The sequence below is a fragment of the Eulemur rufifrons genome, chromosome 7 (genome assembly GCF_041146395.1).
Source record: "Eulemur rufifrons isolate Redbay chromosome 7, OSU_ERuf_1, whole genome shotgun sequence".
Lineage (NCBI taxonomy): Eukaryota > Metazoa > Chordata > Mammalia > Primates > Lemuridae > Eulemur > Eulemur rufifrons.
In genome coordinates, this window is record NC_090989.1 from 81,106,437 (window position 1) to 81,119,555 (window position 13,119).

Genomic DNA, 13,119 nt, shown 5'->3' on the forward strand with positions numbered 1-13,119 from the left:
TTCAAAGGGCCGATCAAACGATCGCCAGAGTAATCTACATTCAAGTCCGGATGGTGGTGTTACGGCACACACCTGCGGGGTGTTTGCTGTCCGTGCCCCTCGCCGAGCTACAAATCATCATTAAAGAGAGCTGCTTAAGCTTCTTCCCAGCTTCTAGACAAGAGTTACTTGGGACAGTTCACTTTGATATTGCTACAGCTCGCAATTGACAAGCAAGCTATTTTGGAGCTCAAGCCCGAGCCCACATCTTAATGCGCGCCGCGAAGTAAGCAGGGTGGTGGGGGCAGGGGGGCGGTGAGCAATTGTGACAATCTGTTTCTTTCGCCAATTTCCTGAGCAGAATCACCACAAAAATGTATAGGAAACCAGGCTGGAAGCAGCTGAAAGCCGCCTTGAGTTTTCTGAGGGCTCTTTCGAAACTTCTTCACTTTCTTTACAACTTTCAACCGACCCAGGCTATGGACACAATCTCACAACCTCAGTTTCCTTCCTTCCCTCTTTTACGTGCCCACACTCGGGCCTCCCTTGAGTGCCAGACTACATTTTTCTCCAGCAGGGCCGGTATTCAGTTTGAAACTTTCACTTTTGATTCATTCGTTTGAGATTATTTCCCCCCTTTCTGTGCCGCACCTGCCCTCGCTGCTCTCACTGCCCTCACCTTGAGGAGGAAAAAATCCGGAGTTGGGTAAAAAGAAAGGGACATGAGGGTCGGACAGCTGGAAGCAGAGAAAGGCGGAGGCTATGTCGGTTTCTGTCAGCTGTCTGCCTGAGTGTCTGCGAACCCTCGGCAATCCGTGTGCGACCCGCTGGGGGGCCGGTGGTGGGGGGAATTAACCGGCTGCCGGGGATGCCAAGATCAACACTCGGAGCGAATGTATCAATAGACCAATTTTCTGCTCTTACCACGAGCTTTTTCGTTTGAATCCAGAGTGGAGGTGTGTGCGTTGCGCAAGACGCTACAGCACTGTAGCCTGGGGAAAAAAGAGGGCGCTACACGCGGGAGGCGCAGATATGGAAATTAACTCATTAGGAAGGGGTGTGGTTACCGCGAAGCCCCCTCCTCCATCCTTTCCTTTCTCCCTTGCTGCCACCGTCCCGGCTTGCTAAATATGAGATTACAAAACAAACAAATAAAGCAGAAGCTGACTGCGCAGCCCCAGATCAAACACGCTCCAGATAATTCGCTTCACTCAGCGCAGAGGCCAGATCTGCAGCGCAGCGTAGGCCCCTGAAGCCCGCCCGTGGTTTCAGCGCCCCCTCCACGCCAGCCCCGGCTTCCGCAACTCTGAAAAGCAGGGCCCGCGGCGGCTTTTCGAAGGCACAGCACGTGGCCCTGACGCCCCATTTGGTATACGTTTTACAACATCAGACAAACGCTTCCACCAATATGGTGACCATCTGAGGGCTTCTGCTGATCTCAGAGGTCCTCTCCTAAAGGCTGCCTAGAGAGGGTGAGGGTGGTGGTGTTCTCTTCGGGAGACAAAAAACCCAAATAGAAAGTAGTGTCCCAGAGTACCTAACCAGGTTTTTTTTTCCCCAGGGCGCCCCAACTCGAGTGCTAGGTTTGGCGATGGGGAGGGCGCCGAGAAGACAGAGGCTGGGGCGTGGAGGGGGTCTGAGCGTTAAAGCCCCTGGTTGAGATATTGTTAACCCAAGACCAGCTTACCAAGTGGAGGACGAGGGGGTTGGAAAACCTAGGGTGCATAATTCTGCGCCAAAATAAAATGTTTAGATGGGGGTGGTGGTGGTGGAGGGAGTAAAAGAAAGAAACAAAACGCAAAATCTCTCACCCCCTACCCCGCCCCAGCTGCCCTGCCCCTATGTCCTCAAAGCCTGCCTCTGTGCCGGGCTGGGGGGAAAAATGGTACTTTTATGGTTTTCCTTCCTGCGTGGCCCGCCTCCCCGCCCCTGCTCTCTGCCTGGCGCTCCCCCAGCTGCGGGCCCCTCGGAGGAAGGCTGCCCAGTCCCCTCGTCTCCCGCTGCCTGGAGGCCACCGAGCCTCAAAGCGCGCATTGTCCAGTGGGGGCGGGAAGGCCAGCAGACCCACGGAGAAGAATAACACTGCGCCCAACTCCTGTTAGGGAAAGTTTCCCAAATGCACTCCTTGTGGTAAAATGCTACTTTAAAAGGTGGTGTGTGTTTGGGGGTGGGGGGGTGAGTAAGTTTTGAAAATCCACTGCTTTCTCCAGTTCTTCAGCCTTTCCCCGTCACTTTTTCGGTCCTCAGAAAGGGAGAGAGTGGACGAGGAAGAAATTGAAGGGTGGCATGGAGGGCCGAAAATATGAACATTACTCTAGAACGGTCAATGTGATGTTTTTAAAATGCAAGTGGGAAGGGAAAAGAAGGATGTCTCCACCCAGGTCTGGTGTGGGGACAGCTGCAAGGTCGGTGGCAGGGGGTTGCAGGGAGAGGGGGCCCCGAGGGCGCGTGTGCAGGCGAAGCATTTCGCACCTCCTGTTTATCTTAGAAGCCGGGTGGAGGGCGGGGGAGTGGGTAGCGAATTGTTCTGCTTCCCGACAGGCAGGGGAAGTTGAATAAAATGGAGAGGCGGGCACACGCAAAAACAAAAACTGCTGTAGGCTCGGAGTCTTTCTCCTTGACCCGAATTCCAAATAATGGGGGCTCTCCATTTGCAAAGGACTCCGAAGTCTGAAGACCCCAAAGACAGCAGTCCTCCAGTGACGGCAAAAGCCGCGATAGAGACCGTTAGAAATGAGGCTTTGGGGGCAAATGTAATTAATCTTTCATTCGAGCAGCGGGGACCCATTCCTTCTAAGCATTGTCGTCTGCATTTGAGGGGTCTCTGGGTTTCGTCTGCTCTTCCACGCATTTGCAAAATAATGGCTCGTGTCCCTTGCAAAACTCTGCCTGAAACAAGTATATTCCAAAGACACTGAGATAGAGAATCCATTTATAAAATGAAATCAAAACAAAGTAAAACCAAAAAAGCTCCAGGCCGGTGCTCTCCGTGTCCAACAATCAAAGTCAAGGAAGGAGTGCATAAGCGGTTTGTGGCTATTTGGGAGTCGCGCTAATTTGGTGTGTGGACTTAATGCCTTAATGTTAAATCGGCAATAGAAAGGACTGAAGAGCAAGCCCGATAAAAGCTCTAATTACTACTGGAAACTTTAGGTGGTTGCTAGGATCTAAGGACCACCACGACCACCACAAAAAACCTCCAATAGAGGTTTGGACTGTATATATGGGGGTGAGGGGTAGAGTTTCTACGGCGAATAGTGCCCACATCTGCTGGAACTTCCATATCTAAGCTGTTCATTTACGGGAGCCAACTTATGAAATCTCCACAATTAGATCTTCATTGTTCTTCCTCCACAACACTGTCTAGAAAGAAAAGGTCTTCTCGGTCGGGGCCAATCCAACGAAGCGTTTGACGTTATTAAATAATAAAGCGATTGTGATTTACATTGTTGTTCAGAAAAAAAGGCCAATTATCCACTGTTATGTTGCCATAAAGATCATATTAACTCGAATTAGTAATCAAACAATATGCGAGCGTTTAAAAAAGTACAGCCGAACTGGGTGACAGCCACCGCGACATCTTTACTTTCACCAGCATACCCGCGCCGGCAGCGGGAGCGAAAGAGGCAGACGCCGCAGACCCGAAAGGAGGGAGAGAGCAGCAAAGTGGTGATTAACGATCTCCAGTGTTAATTATTCTCAATTAATCCCAAACAGTGCAAACCGTCCTGGTTCCCTGCAAGTTTCCTAGTTCGGGATGCTCTGAGAATTCTGTCTTTCTGGGAGGGGTTTATAAGAAATCCGGAAGAGGCAATCTCCATGCAACTGTACCTGTGAGCGAAGGGGGTAGGGGTGTAGGGGTGTGCACATGTGTGTGGTATGTGAGGTTCACTGCCTTTCCCAGAGCCTGGCGTGCTCCCCGAGGTAGATGCCCGGGGTGGGCAAGGCCCGAAGCATCCTTACAACCCTAGTGAATCTTGCGTCTTCTCTACTCAAATCACTCTCTCTCGCCCTGTGTTATTAGGTTTATAACTCTTTGCCCACTTAAATTTGTGCAGCCAACCAAGGAAATCTAAATAGGTTTGAGTCGCCCCTTGGGTGCAGAATGGAGGCTTTAATAAGAAAGATTAATTGTGGGTGTGTACCGGTCGGGAGACGCGTTAGCTATCAAGTAGCGGCGGGCTGTGGGTCGAGGGGCGGGAGACGCCTCTCCTAGGGCCCAGACTTTAGTAGGCGCCGTAGGCATACCTAATGCGGGCCACCCAGAGACTCGTAGTAGTCACAAGCAAAGGGCTTCACAGCACTCTTACCATTTCTATTTGTGTTATTTGAGGTTTTAAAGAATTTATCCTTTGCTTGTCCTGCACATCAAATCCTCTTGCCCCGCGCCCCGCCCCGCCAGACCCGGAGCTCCTTGTCTCCATGCGGGGGCTGGTGGGGGAGGATTGTGACCGCTGTCCTAGGAGGTCTACCTATTCCACCTTCATACGCTGAACAATGTTTAGGCAAATGATAGAAACGTTTTGCTTCGGGGGCTAGAAAATTAATTTTGTGGCCACGATGAAAAATTATGCAGCTACATGGTTTTTAAAAAATGAGCAAGTAGAGAGCAATTTTCCTGGGCGCGATGCTTCAGCAAGTCAAGGCAGAGAGGGGAAATCAGCCAGTGGCAGGGCCGCGGGGATCTCGCCAGGCCCGGCGGTGGCACTGAGGGAACTGTCCTCGCCCGCATGGCCCTTTCCTCGCCCCTCCCTCTTTCAGCTAAAATGTTCAGATCCCAGACTAAGAAGCGGCGAAGAGGGTGGGGGAGGAGAGGAGTGAGGACGGGACCGAGGTGGGGGATAAAGAGATTGACTTAGAATAGTTTCTCTAGTAGCGTCCCCTTCTTGAGTAATTCTGTTTAAAACTTGAGGCACCAAGGCCTGGGTTTAAACAAATGTAAAACGAAGTCTTCGAAGGTCCGACAGTCTGGTCCTTGCAGCAGCGGGGTGGCCAAAAAGTGATAGCATCCTTGTCCAGAGTTTTAAAACAGTTGCTGCCTTTGCTAACCCCTTTCTTTTTCTCCACACCCCTCTTCCCAATAAAACCAATTCAAAAGCGGACAGAACTCCACTCCACAAGATTAATGTCCGTTCATTTGCAGGATTAACCCTCTCACGCAGCATAATAAAATACTAGAGGTCCTCTTAAATTTAAATAAATACATGAAATTCGTGCTTTCTCTCCTTTCCTGTTTGATCTCTCCCAGGACGTGGAAAACAGTGTCTTGGAACCTAAAAAAACTTAGAAGGACTTGGAGTTTTCAGATCATATGGGGCTGCTGTGGGCCCCAGATGATCTGAAAATGTATTGGGAGAGAGTGGAGAGACCAGCTTACTTTTAATATCTATAGCTATACATTTTGGTTTGGAACTCATGATTAAAAATCTATTTGTTCCTCCCAGGGCTCCACAGATTTCAATGTTGGTCATAGGAACCACAAAATGTTCATTAAAGGAACCTAACCAAGGCTACTGTATGGCCACTTTGTGAACTCAGAACTATGGATGGGGGGAAAAGTATGAAAGTGTGAGTTGATGTCACGCTGGCTGTCAGTGTGTGGTCTATTGTGGAGAATGGTGCTTTTTGACTGAACAGAGGGAGCCCCCCTCCCCCCTTCCCCAGCTCTACTGCACCTGCACTGGATGAGGGAGTCCCTGCCATTCAGCCCATCGCAGATTGTTCAAACAGAAGACATCTCTGACAGCACTCAATTCATTACATTTCTTCCTGCTTTTCAAACCAACACACACACACAAAATGAGTATTGCCAGCCAGTGACAGCCAAAAAAAAAAAAAAAAAAAAATCTTAAAATACTTTATATGCAGCTAATTTGGAAGCTCATGCAACTAACCATGAAATATTTTGTATCCTTAACTTGTAAGGCTTCCTGGGGGTGGGGGGGGGATTACCTGATTTTTCTGAGAACATATCTCTGTAGTTTATATGTGAATATTAAGTTTGGTAGAAAGACACTGCAGCATGGGGCAGGGAGAAGTTTCAATGGGAATAAAAGCGGAAATGTGCAAAAGAGAAAAACCTCTGATTTATCTTATCAGATGGGCCTGCTTGATATGCATTCATAATTTATGCCAGGGAATCAGCTTGCTACAGAGGTAGGGTACCCAAGAACCAGGAGTAGGCACCAAAGGAAGCAAGATTGGATAGTAAGGGAAGCATTGGGACTGAAGTGTGAGTTAAACATTTAAATCAATATCTTAACAACAGTCTTCCCCCCATATGCTCAAGTTTATTTTGCCATCTTGGATTCCAAGATGTTTTTGCACCATTCCACAAAGCTGATGAGAGTGTTTAGAAAGCTGATGAGAGAGTGTTAGTCTAGTTTAACAGAAGTTGGGGTAAACAAACTCTCACAGGGAAACTTGATTTTAAGATAGTTTCCTTGGAGGTGGAAGGAAGGAGAAACAGAGAAAGAGAGGAGGAACTTGAGAAGGAGAAGACAGGTTTGCCACTTAGTATTCCAGACTGATTAAACTGTAATGTTATGCAACAACCCAGATTTGAGCTGTTAAGTGTGATAGTCAAATCGACCTGGATGTGAGCTGATACTAAACTGACTGCATGCAAAATATTGGCTAATTCTCCCTAAATCGTTACTCTGTGAGATCCTGGACCAATATCAGAACATAAGGCCTAATTTCCAGGATCCTTCCCACTGGAAGGGCATTCAATGAATTAAATTGATTTGAGGGTTGGAAAGAAAACTTGGGAAGTGCATCTCCTGGAAAAGCCAAGGCACTTTCCACCAAAACAATAATTTTATCCCACTTACATCTCACTGACCAAATGTTTTTCTTCTTATCTACAATTTGAATCACAGTTTAAAGAAGTTCTCTTAGCAATACTTGATTCTAACAAGATTATTAAAAGCTGTACATATTATTAGGAATGGGAGGGAAGAGAAAATAGAAATGGCATAGCAATGGTAAGTCAGGAACAACTGTCCTAACCATTGTGCAATATGAGAACCAGAAAATTCTTCTAAGTTCAGTTCTTAAATCACCGCTGAAACTTATGGGTGACCAAATGAAGCTACAGAGTACTTTGTAAAGGCTTTGTGTAATTTGTTAAACATCTAAAAACAAATCAAACAGAAGCACAACAAAAACAAGTCACTCAGATCCCATAACAAATTTTAGCTAGTAAATCAAATAACTTAAAAATTTATATGAAGAAGGGAGCTCCAGTGACCAGGGATGTATGTGTGACTATAAACATACTGAAGGTTGTGGCCCATGTGTGTGTGGTTATGTTTTGGGGACTGAGGAGCATCAGCAGCCCCCCCAAACTGGGTCTGGGTAGTGGTAATGGAGCCTGGCTGCACTGGCCTTGCCCCGCAAGCACTCACATTGCCCTTTCTGGAACACTCAAACGAATCATTTCATCCCCGAGGCCCTGCGGGCGCTGACGTCACGAGGTGGGGGTGGGGGCGCAGTCCCGCTTCTGGCCTGGCCGCGGGCGATAAGAACCCTCGGGAAGAATTCATGGCTCCTTTTAATACAGTAATTATTTTTCTGCCTTCTACGGGTGGGGGCTGCTCCTGCCCGGAATGCCGGGATCCCTCCCTTCAGGAAGATACCCAGGGATGGCAAGTTTGCAAGATAACTTCCTAGGCAAACCTTAAACCAGAAAGAGCACTGTAAAAGTAAGAAGGGTGGTGTGAACAAGCCATTTTCACTGCCCAGAACTAGGAAGGAGAGAAGGGACCCGAGCTTCTGTATTGGTCCCTGTAGTCTACCATGAGAACTGCTTCCCTTCCCTACCACCTAATTGTGTTGGACAGTAAGAAAAGTCATAGTTATCAATTAAGTCTATTTTGTGTTAGGTGTTTTGTATTCATCTTCTTCGAGATAACTATATTTTAATACCTATTTTACACATCTGAAAGTGAAGGGTCTGCATCTTCCCATTGCTACCTGCTCTCCTCCCAGAGGGGCCCAATATTCCGGGGATCCCAAATTGCTCCCGTTGCTTCCCACAGCCACGTCAATCCGCGGCCTCTGATCAGGAATGACTAAAAGAGATCACTTAGTGGTGAGGCTTGTCCACAAACAGGGACAAGCAACCCCTTAAAAGTAGAGAACTAGGGTGAGAGGCAGGAGGAAGGCAGGATTTGGGTCGACAATCTCCGATGTGGGAAGTTTGAAGCTTGGAAACCATCTCCGGGGTCACGAGGTCAACGTGGAGAAGGCTGGGGCTGGGGTGCGGGAGGCAGAGGGCTCTGGAGCGGCGAGGGCCCCCACACCCCGCAGACTTTCTAGACTTGTCCGACGCGGGACAGTGCAGGGCTGAGGGAGAGGGAAAGCGGCCCTCTGGGCAGAGCCCGGGCAGAGAGAACGCAAGCCCCACACAGCACCTTCCCGGGGAGCCCTGTAGGGGCTGTGGTCAGGGCCATGCTGACGTCAGTCAGGTCCCCCGGCGGGGTGCCTGTCAGCTTCGGCCTGGATGTGCCGGCGCGTCAGCTCGCCACCCGGCGCTGCGCGCTCCCTAGGGCAGCCGGCGGGAGGCCGGCGCGCTCACTGCCCCTCGCCGGTGTCCCGCACCAAAGCCGGGAGAACGAGGCAAATGATAGTTCAAAGCGCTGAAATCTATATAAAACAGTGCACACTTCATTCTGTACATGCAGGCAGACGAGGGTAATAAAACGAATGACTTTTCAGAGCTTCTAAATCACCTGACACTTCTTTTCAAAGTAGAACAAGCATCTCAAGTTCAAACGCCTAGAAGCAGCAACTGTCTTTGAGTCCCGAAAAGAGAGGACGTTCTATTTGCTTTGGGAAAGAAACTGAGCATAGCGCTTAAGGAATTAGAAATATCACCATTATACCGAAATATAAAAATTCATCTGAACCTGCAGTACAGAAGGAGAGCTTTCTGCCATGGGAAACTTATCTTAATACTCCACCCTTCCAAAGAGAAGTCTCCTTAGTCAGAATAAGAAAGTCAAGTCCATTATTTTTTAAAGGAAACAGAAGCAAAATATGCAAACTGAAAACGAGAATTGTAAAACTGGACAGCATCGTCAGAAGGAAGAGAGGAAGTTACAAGTCTCCTTCCCTGGTATCAGAGGTCAGGTTTCCAGGAAAGTTTTTAATAGAAAATTACCATGAAAGACACTAAACCAATTCTCTGGTTTGGGTAACTTCCCTGTCTTTGGAAAGCTCCTTCCACGGCGTCTTACTCTGGAAGTTCAGAGGCTGTGTCCCTTTGGACTTTATCCATATTTTCACAGTTAAGGTCAGAGTTTCCCCTTTTCTTCCTTCTTTAAGGGGTTCACCTTATAGACCAAGTCTCTAGGGGAATCCACCCATCCCTCTTCCAACTTAGGCCAAAACAAGAAAGCAAAGCCAAGAAATAAATCAACCCCTATTCACAACCCCATTTTTGGCCTGAAAAGCAACCTTAGCTCTGAGAGCAAGGAAATGCAGCAGGAGAAAAAAAAAGAGAGAGAGAGAGAGAGAGAGAGAATGAAATGCAAATTATATTAAGGCAATAATGCAGAGGGGGGTTGGGGAATGAGAACTCAAGTCCCTGCTAAAGTTCATGTCAAAGGATACTCCTTCCACAAAGAAAAATATGAGGACCTGTTTTTAAAAATTCTCCAAGAGCAAGAAATAAAGGAGGGAGCAGATAAAAAGCTCTCTTAATTATAACAAATAAATAAATAAGCAGTGCCAATCAGCAGGTGATCAAACCATAGTCAAACTTCAATCTCAGAGCAGTTAGCTATAAACTGTTAGCAGTTGAAAAGTAAACCTTGTGCACACAAAGGCACTGTTTAATTTTCTTCTTGTAATGGTTCTAAATGAAGACCCCATCACGATGCAGTTAAGCGGTATTTCTTGTCCCCCTGAGGCGCTGATCAGTTCTTTTTAATGTGAGAAAACTGGCAGCTCAAAACCCGTCAATGGAGCTCCCACAACAAAAGTTCTGAAAAGCTGAATGAATTGGGTTTGTAATTACTGCTTCCCACCCCCCCTTCACAGCTTATCTCTTATTCATTCAATGTATATTATTGTCAAGGAATCTTACCCTCAAAATCATTCCCTTACCATTTTACCTAGGGCCACAGAGGAACTTATGACACGGCAGAAATGGAACATTCGCTCCCCCACTGCACCTTGCAGTGTTCAGACCAATAGGTGGGGAGGGAGGGAGGGACTACATTGTACCCCAATTTATTCTGAGACTGCTAGAACTAAGAGTACTCAGCCTATGGAGTCATCCATTTTAAAGCCTGAATATTATTGGCAAATAGGAATGTGTACCCTGTCTAAATTCCAGGCCTTCAGAGTCTCTGAAACCCTGTGACATCTCTACTTAGAAAAGGCAAAGGTTATAAATAAACACCCTTCCCTTTCTCCCCAAATTGTAAGTCCCTAAAAGACCTTACCAGACATTACGTGGAAATTAAGATAAATTTTTATGTTCTTGTTTTTTTTTTCCTTTTAAACCAAAAATAATCAATGAAACAGAAAAGACTATGATCCACTTCCACCGCCCCCCCCCCCACCAGCCTAGGAAAAGGTTTTATGAAAAAGTCAGCTTTAGAATGCCAGGGCTCCTTGTGTATTTCAATCCAAGGTATTGCTGATGGAGAAGATTCTCCTGAGATTTTCCTACTGTAAGAATGTGTCGGTTTCTAGAAATAAGTACAGCTATTACAACCAAATCTACTAGCAGTCTAAATAATTAATTGAAGTGTTGCTCTTTGACCCTTGAAAAGTCCAGTAGGGACACGTTTATAGTAATAATACCTCCGAATGAGCCCTTGTCAAATATTCATTTAGTGGTTAATGTGAGCCATTTTCCCCTGGGACGGTCTGTAATACCAGCTTCCCAGCATTGGCAAGAAACCTTGCTAATCTACTACAGCTCAGCAAAATATTTTAACGCTCTTTATTTAAAGTATGGGGGTGGGTGGGCTTGGGAGAGAAAAAAATTGCAGAGAGAACAAACTATAATCTCATCCTTTTGCACATTTCTATTCAGTGTATAAGGTTAACAAAACATTTAAATTCACTCCCTTTGACTGGAAATTGCGTGGTTTCATTGAGCAGAATAATATCCCGAGGAAAGAACTAAACACTCAACAACTATCTTCAGCACCATAAGATAACCACCTCTGGGCAAGTTTGTGGATTTACTCTCCTTCTTGAAAATCATATTATTATTTTTTTTGGTTAGTCAAATGTATTAAAATATTATATGTTTAATATTAATCGAGCCATGAAATTACATATTTTGGGGACCTATTTAACCCAATCAAGTGAATGATGTCTTGTGATATATATCATTTTCCTGAGAAGCAGTTTATCAAAAGCATTTATATTTGCAAACAAAATAATTTCGCTTCCATTTCCAACTATTTAGTTAGAGATACGGAGGGATGGGAGGGGGAACAGTTCTCTTGCTTTATGCAGACAGTGACAATTACTCAAAGCTAGTTCAACTTCCCAAAATATTGTGCTCTCTTTCCTCTTGCAAAATATTTGAACCTGAGCATTTTGCAAAGATTGCTTTTTAGTCTGATTCTGTCGGTTCTTTTTTTTTTTTTTTTAATGGGAGGTTAGTGCAGTGCAATTACTCAAAATCCCTATACATATTTCTAATATATCTCTATTTTTCAAATATATACACTCTATATAGCTGATTGACTCAAATTCCGGGAATATCCTCCTCACTGCCCCAGCATGATCATTTGGATCTTTATTCAAAGTTTCTTTTATTCGTATGTGTGAGCAAGAACTGGCGAATGTGCTCATTACCACGTGAATAATCCGTATATGCATTACAATGGCTGGCCAGGCCAGGGGAAATTCTTTTAGAGTCTCTGCATTAATTAAGGGGGAAAATGCCTCGCTTAGAATTGGTAACTGGAATAATAATTGTCCCTTTCCAGTATAATGTTACCCTAAAAATGAGGTTAAAAAAGTAATAAGTAATAAAAACCAATACATACCTAAAATAAAGCAATCCAGAAGAAATGAAAAGTACAAGAATATGAGATATCCCCAGTTCAGCCCAGAACTAACATTAGCAACACCATGAGGAAGAAATACTTTCTTGGAAAAGAGAAGATGCAAACCAAAAGGATGACCTAACTTAGTGGTTGCAGCGGGTACTTTACTCAAGGGCAGAAGGCGCTGCCGGAATTCCAACTTCTCCAAAGTTGCAGCAAGTTGACACGACAACCTCTTGAAATTGGGTAGCAAACCCGTACTCTCAAGAATGCCCGACTCTTGGTTCCTGGTCCCCTTGGGCAGGGGAAGATGAGCGAAGCAAGTAGTAAATAAAGAAGAAAAGTCCCTGACTAGGTCACAGGTTCTCCGGCTGCCCCAAAGCGAGGGTCGGTTGTGATGCAGAAGCATCGCTAATTCAAAGACCAAAGCGATTCCCCAACTTTTCCGCTCCCACTGAGGACAACTATAGCCTTTCTTTACCTTTCCTAGGGCAAAAGAAAACAACAAATCCAATCTTGTTTCCCCACCCCTTTCCCCTCCCCCCACTTCTCTACTACTGTAGTAAAACATTGTTAACAGATCAAAAGCATAATCATCTCCAAATGTGATTAGACCGGACAAAGTAAAATATCTACCTCAGAGTTGATTGTTTTCTTCTTTAATATGGCTGTTGCCTGGCTTCTGTTTTGCTTGTTATCAGCTGCAGAGATTATCCGATTTGGGGCTACAGGCTTGGACCCGCGCTGCCAATTTAAGAAATGGAATTCGGGGAGGGAGGGAGAGAGAGGGGAAAAAAGAAAATAAATAATAAAAAAAAAAAAAACTATGTCCGTGATAAGTCGGGGAGTTTTGCAAGACGTTCTTTGCTTTCCCTTGCCCCTAAACAGGAAAATGTAGAGGAGAAAGTTTATGAAGTCAAGGAACAAAGAAAGCAAACCACTTGTTTCCTCTCAGACAATAGCAGGGCCAGAGTAATCCAAACACCCACCCAGCAGATGAACACTTTGCATGTCTAGTTTGCAATTATTCTGATACAAGAAGCATCATTTTCCCCTATAACCAGGTTTCAAAGGACCATTGTGCTGTGAAGAAAATGAAAACAAAACCAGCCAACCT

The 13,119-nt window shown here is 45.8% G+C and overlaps 1 long non-coding RNA gene across 1 annotated transcript in view; it reads right to left on the bottom strand.

The window, feature by feature from the left end:
- The window catches only part of LOC138386459 (uncharacterized), a 121,067-nt gene that overhangs the window by 12,461 nt on the left and 95,487 nt on the right, over window positions 1-13,119 (bottom strand). Inside the window, exon 4 of the long non-coding RNA XR_011233883.1 lies at window positions 12,639-12,746. This is a non-coding gene — a long non-coding RNA (uncharacterized lncRNA). The remainder of the gene's footprint in view (window positions 1-12,638; window positions 12,747-13,119) is intronic.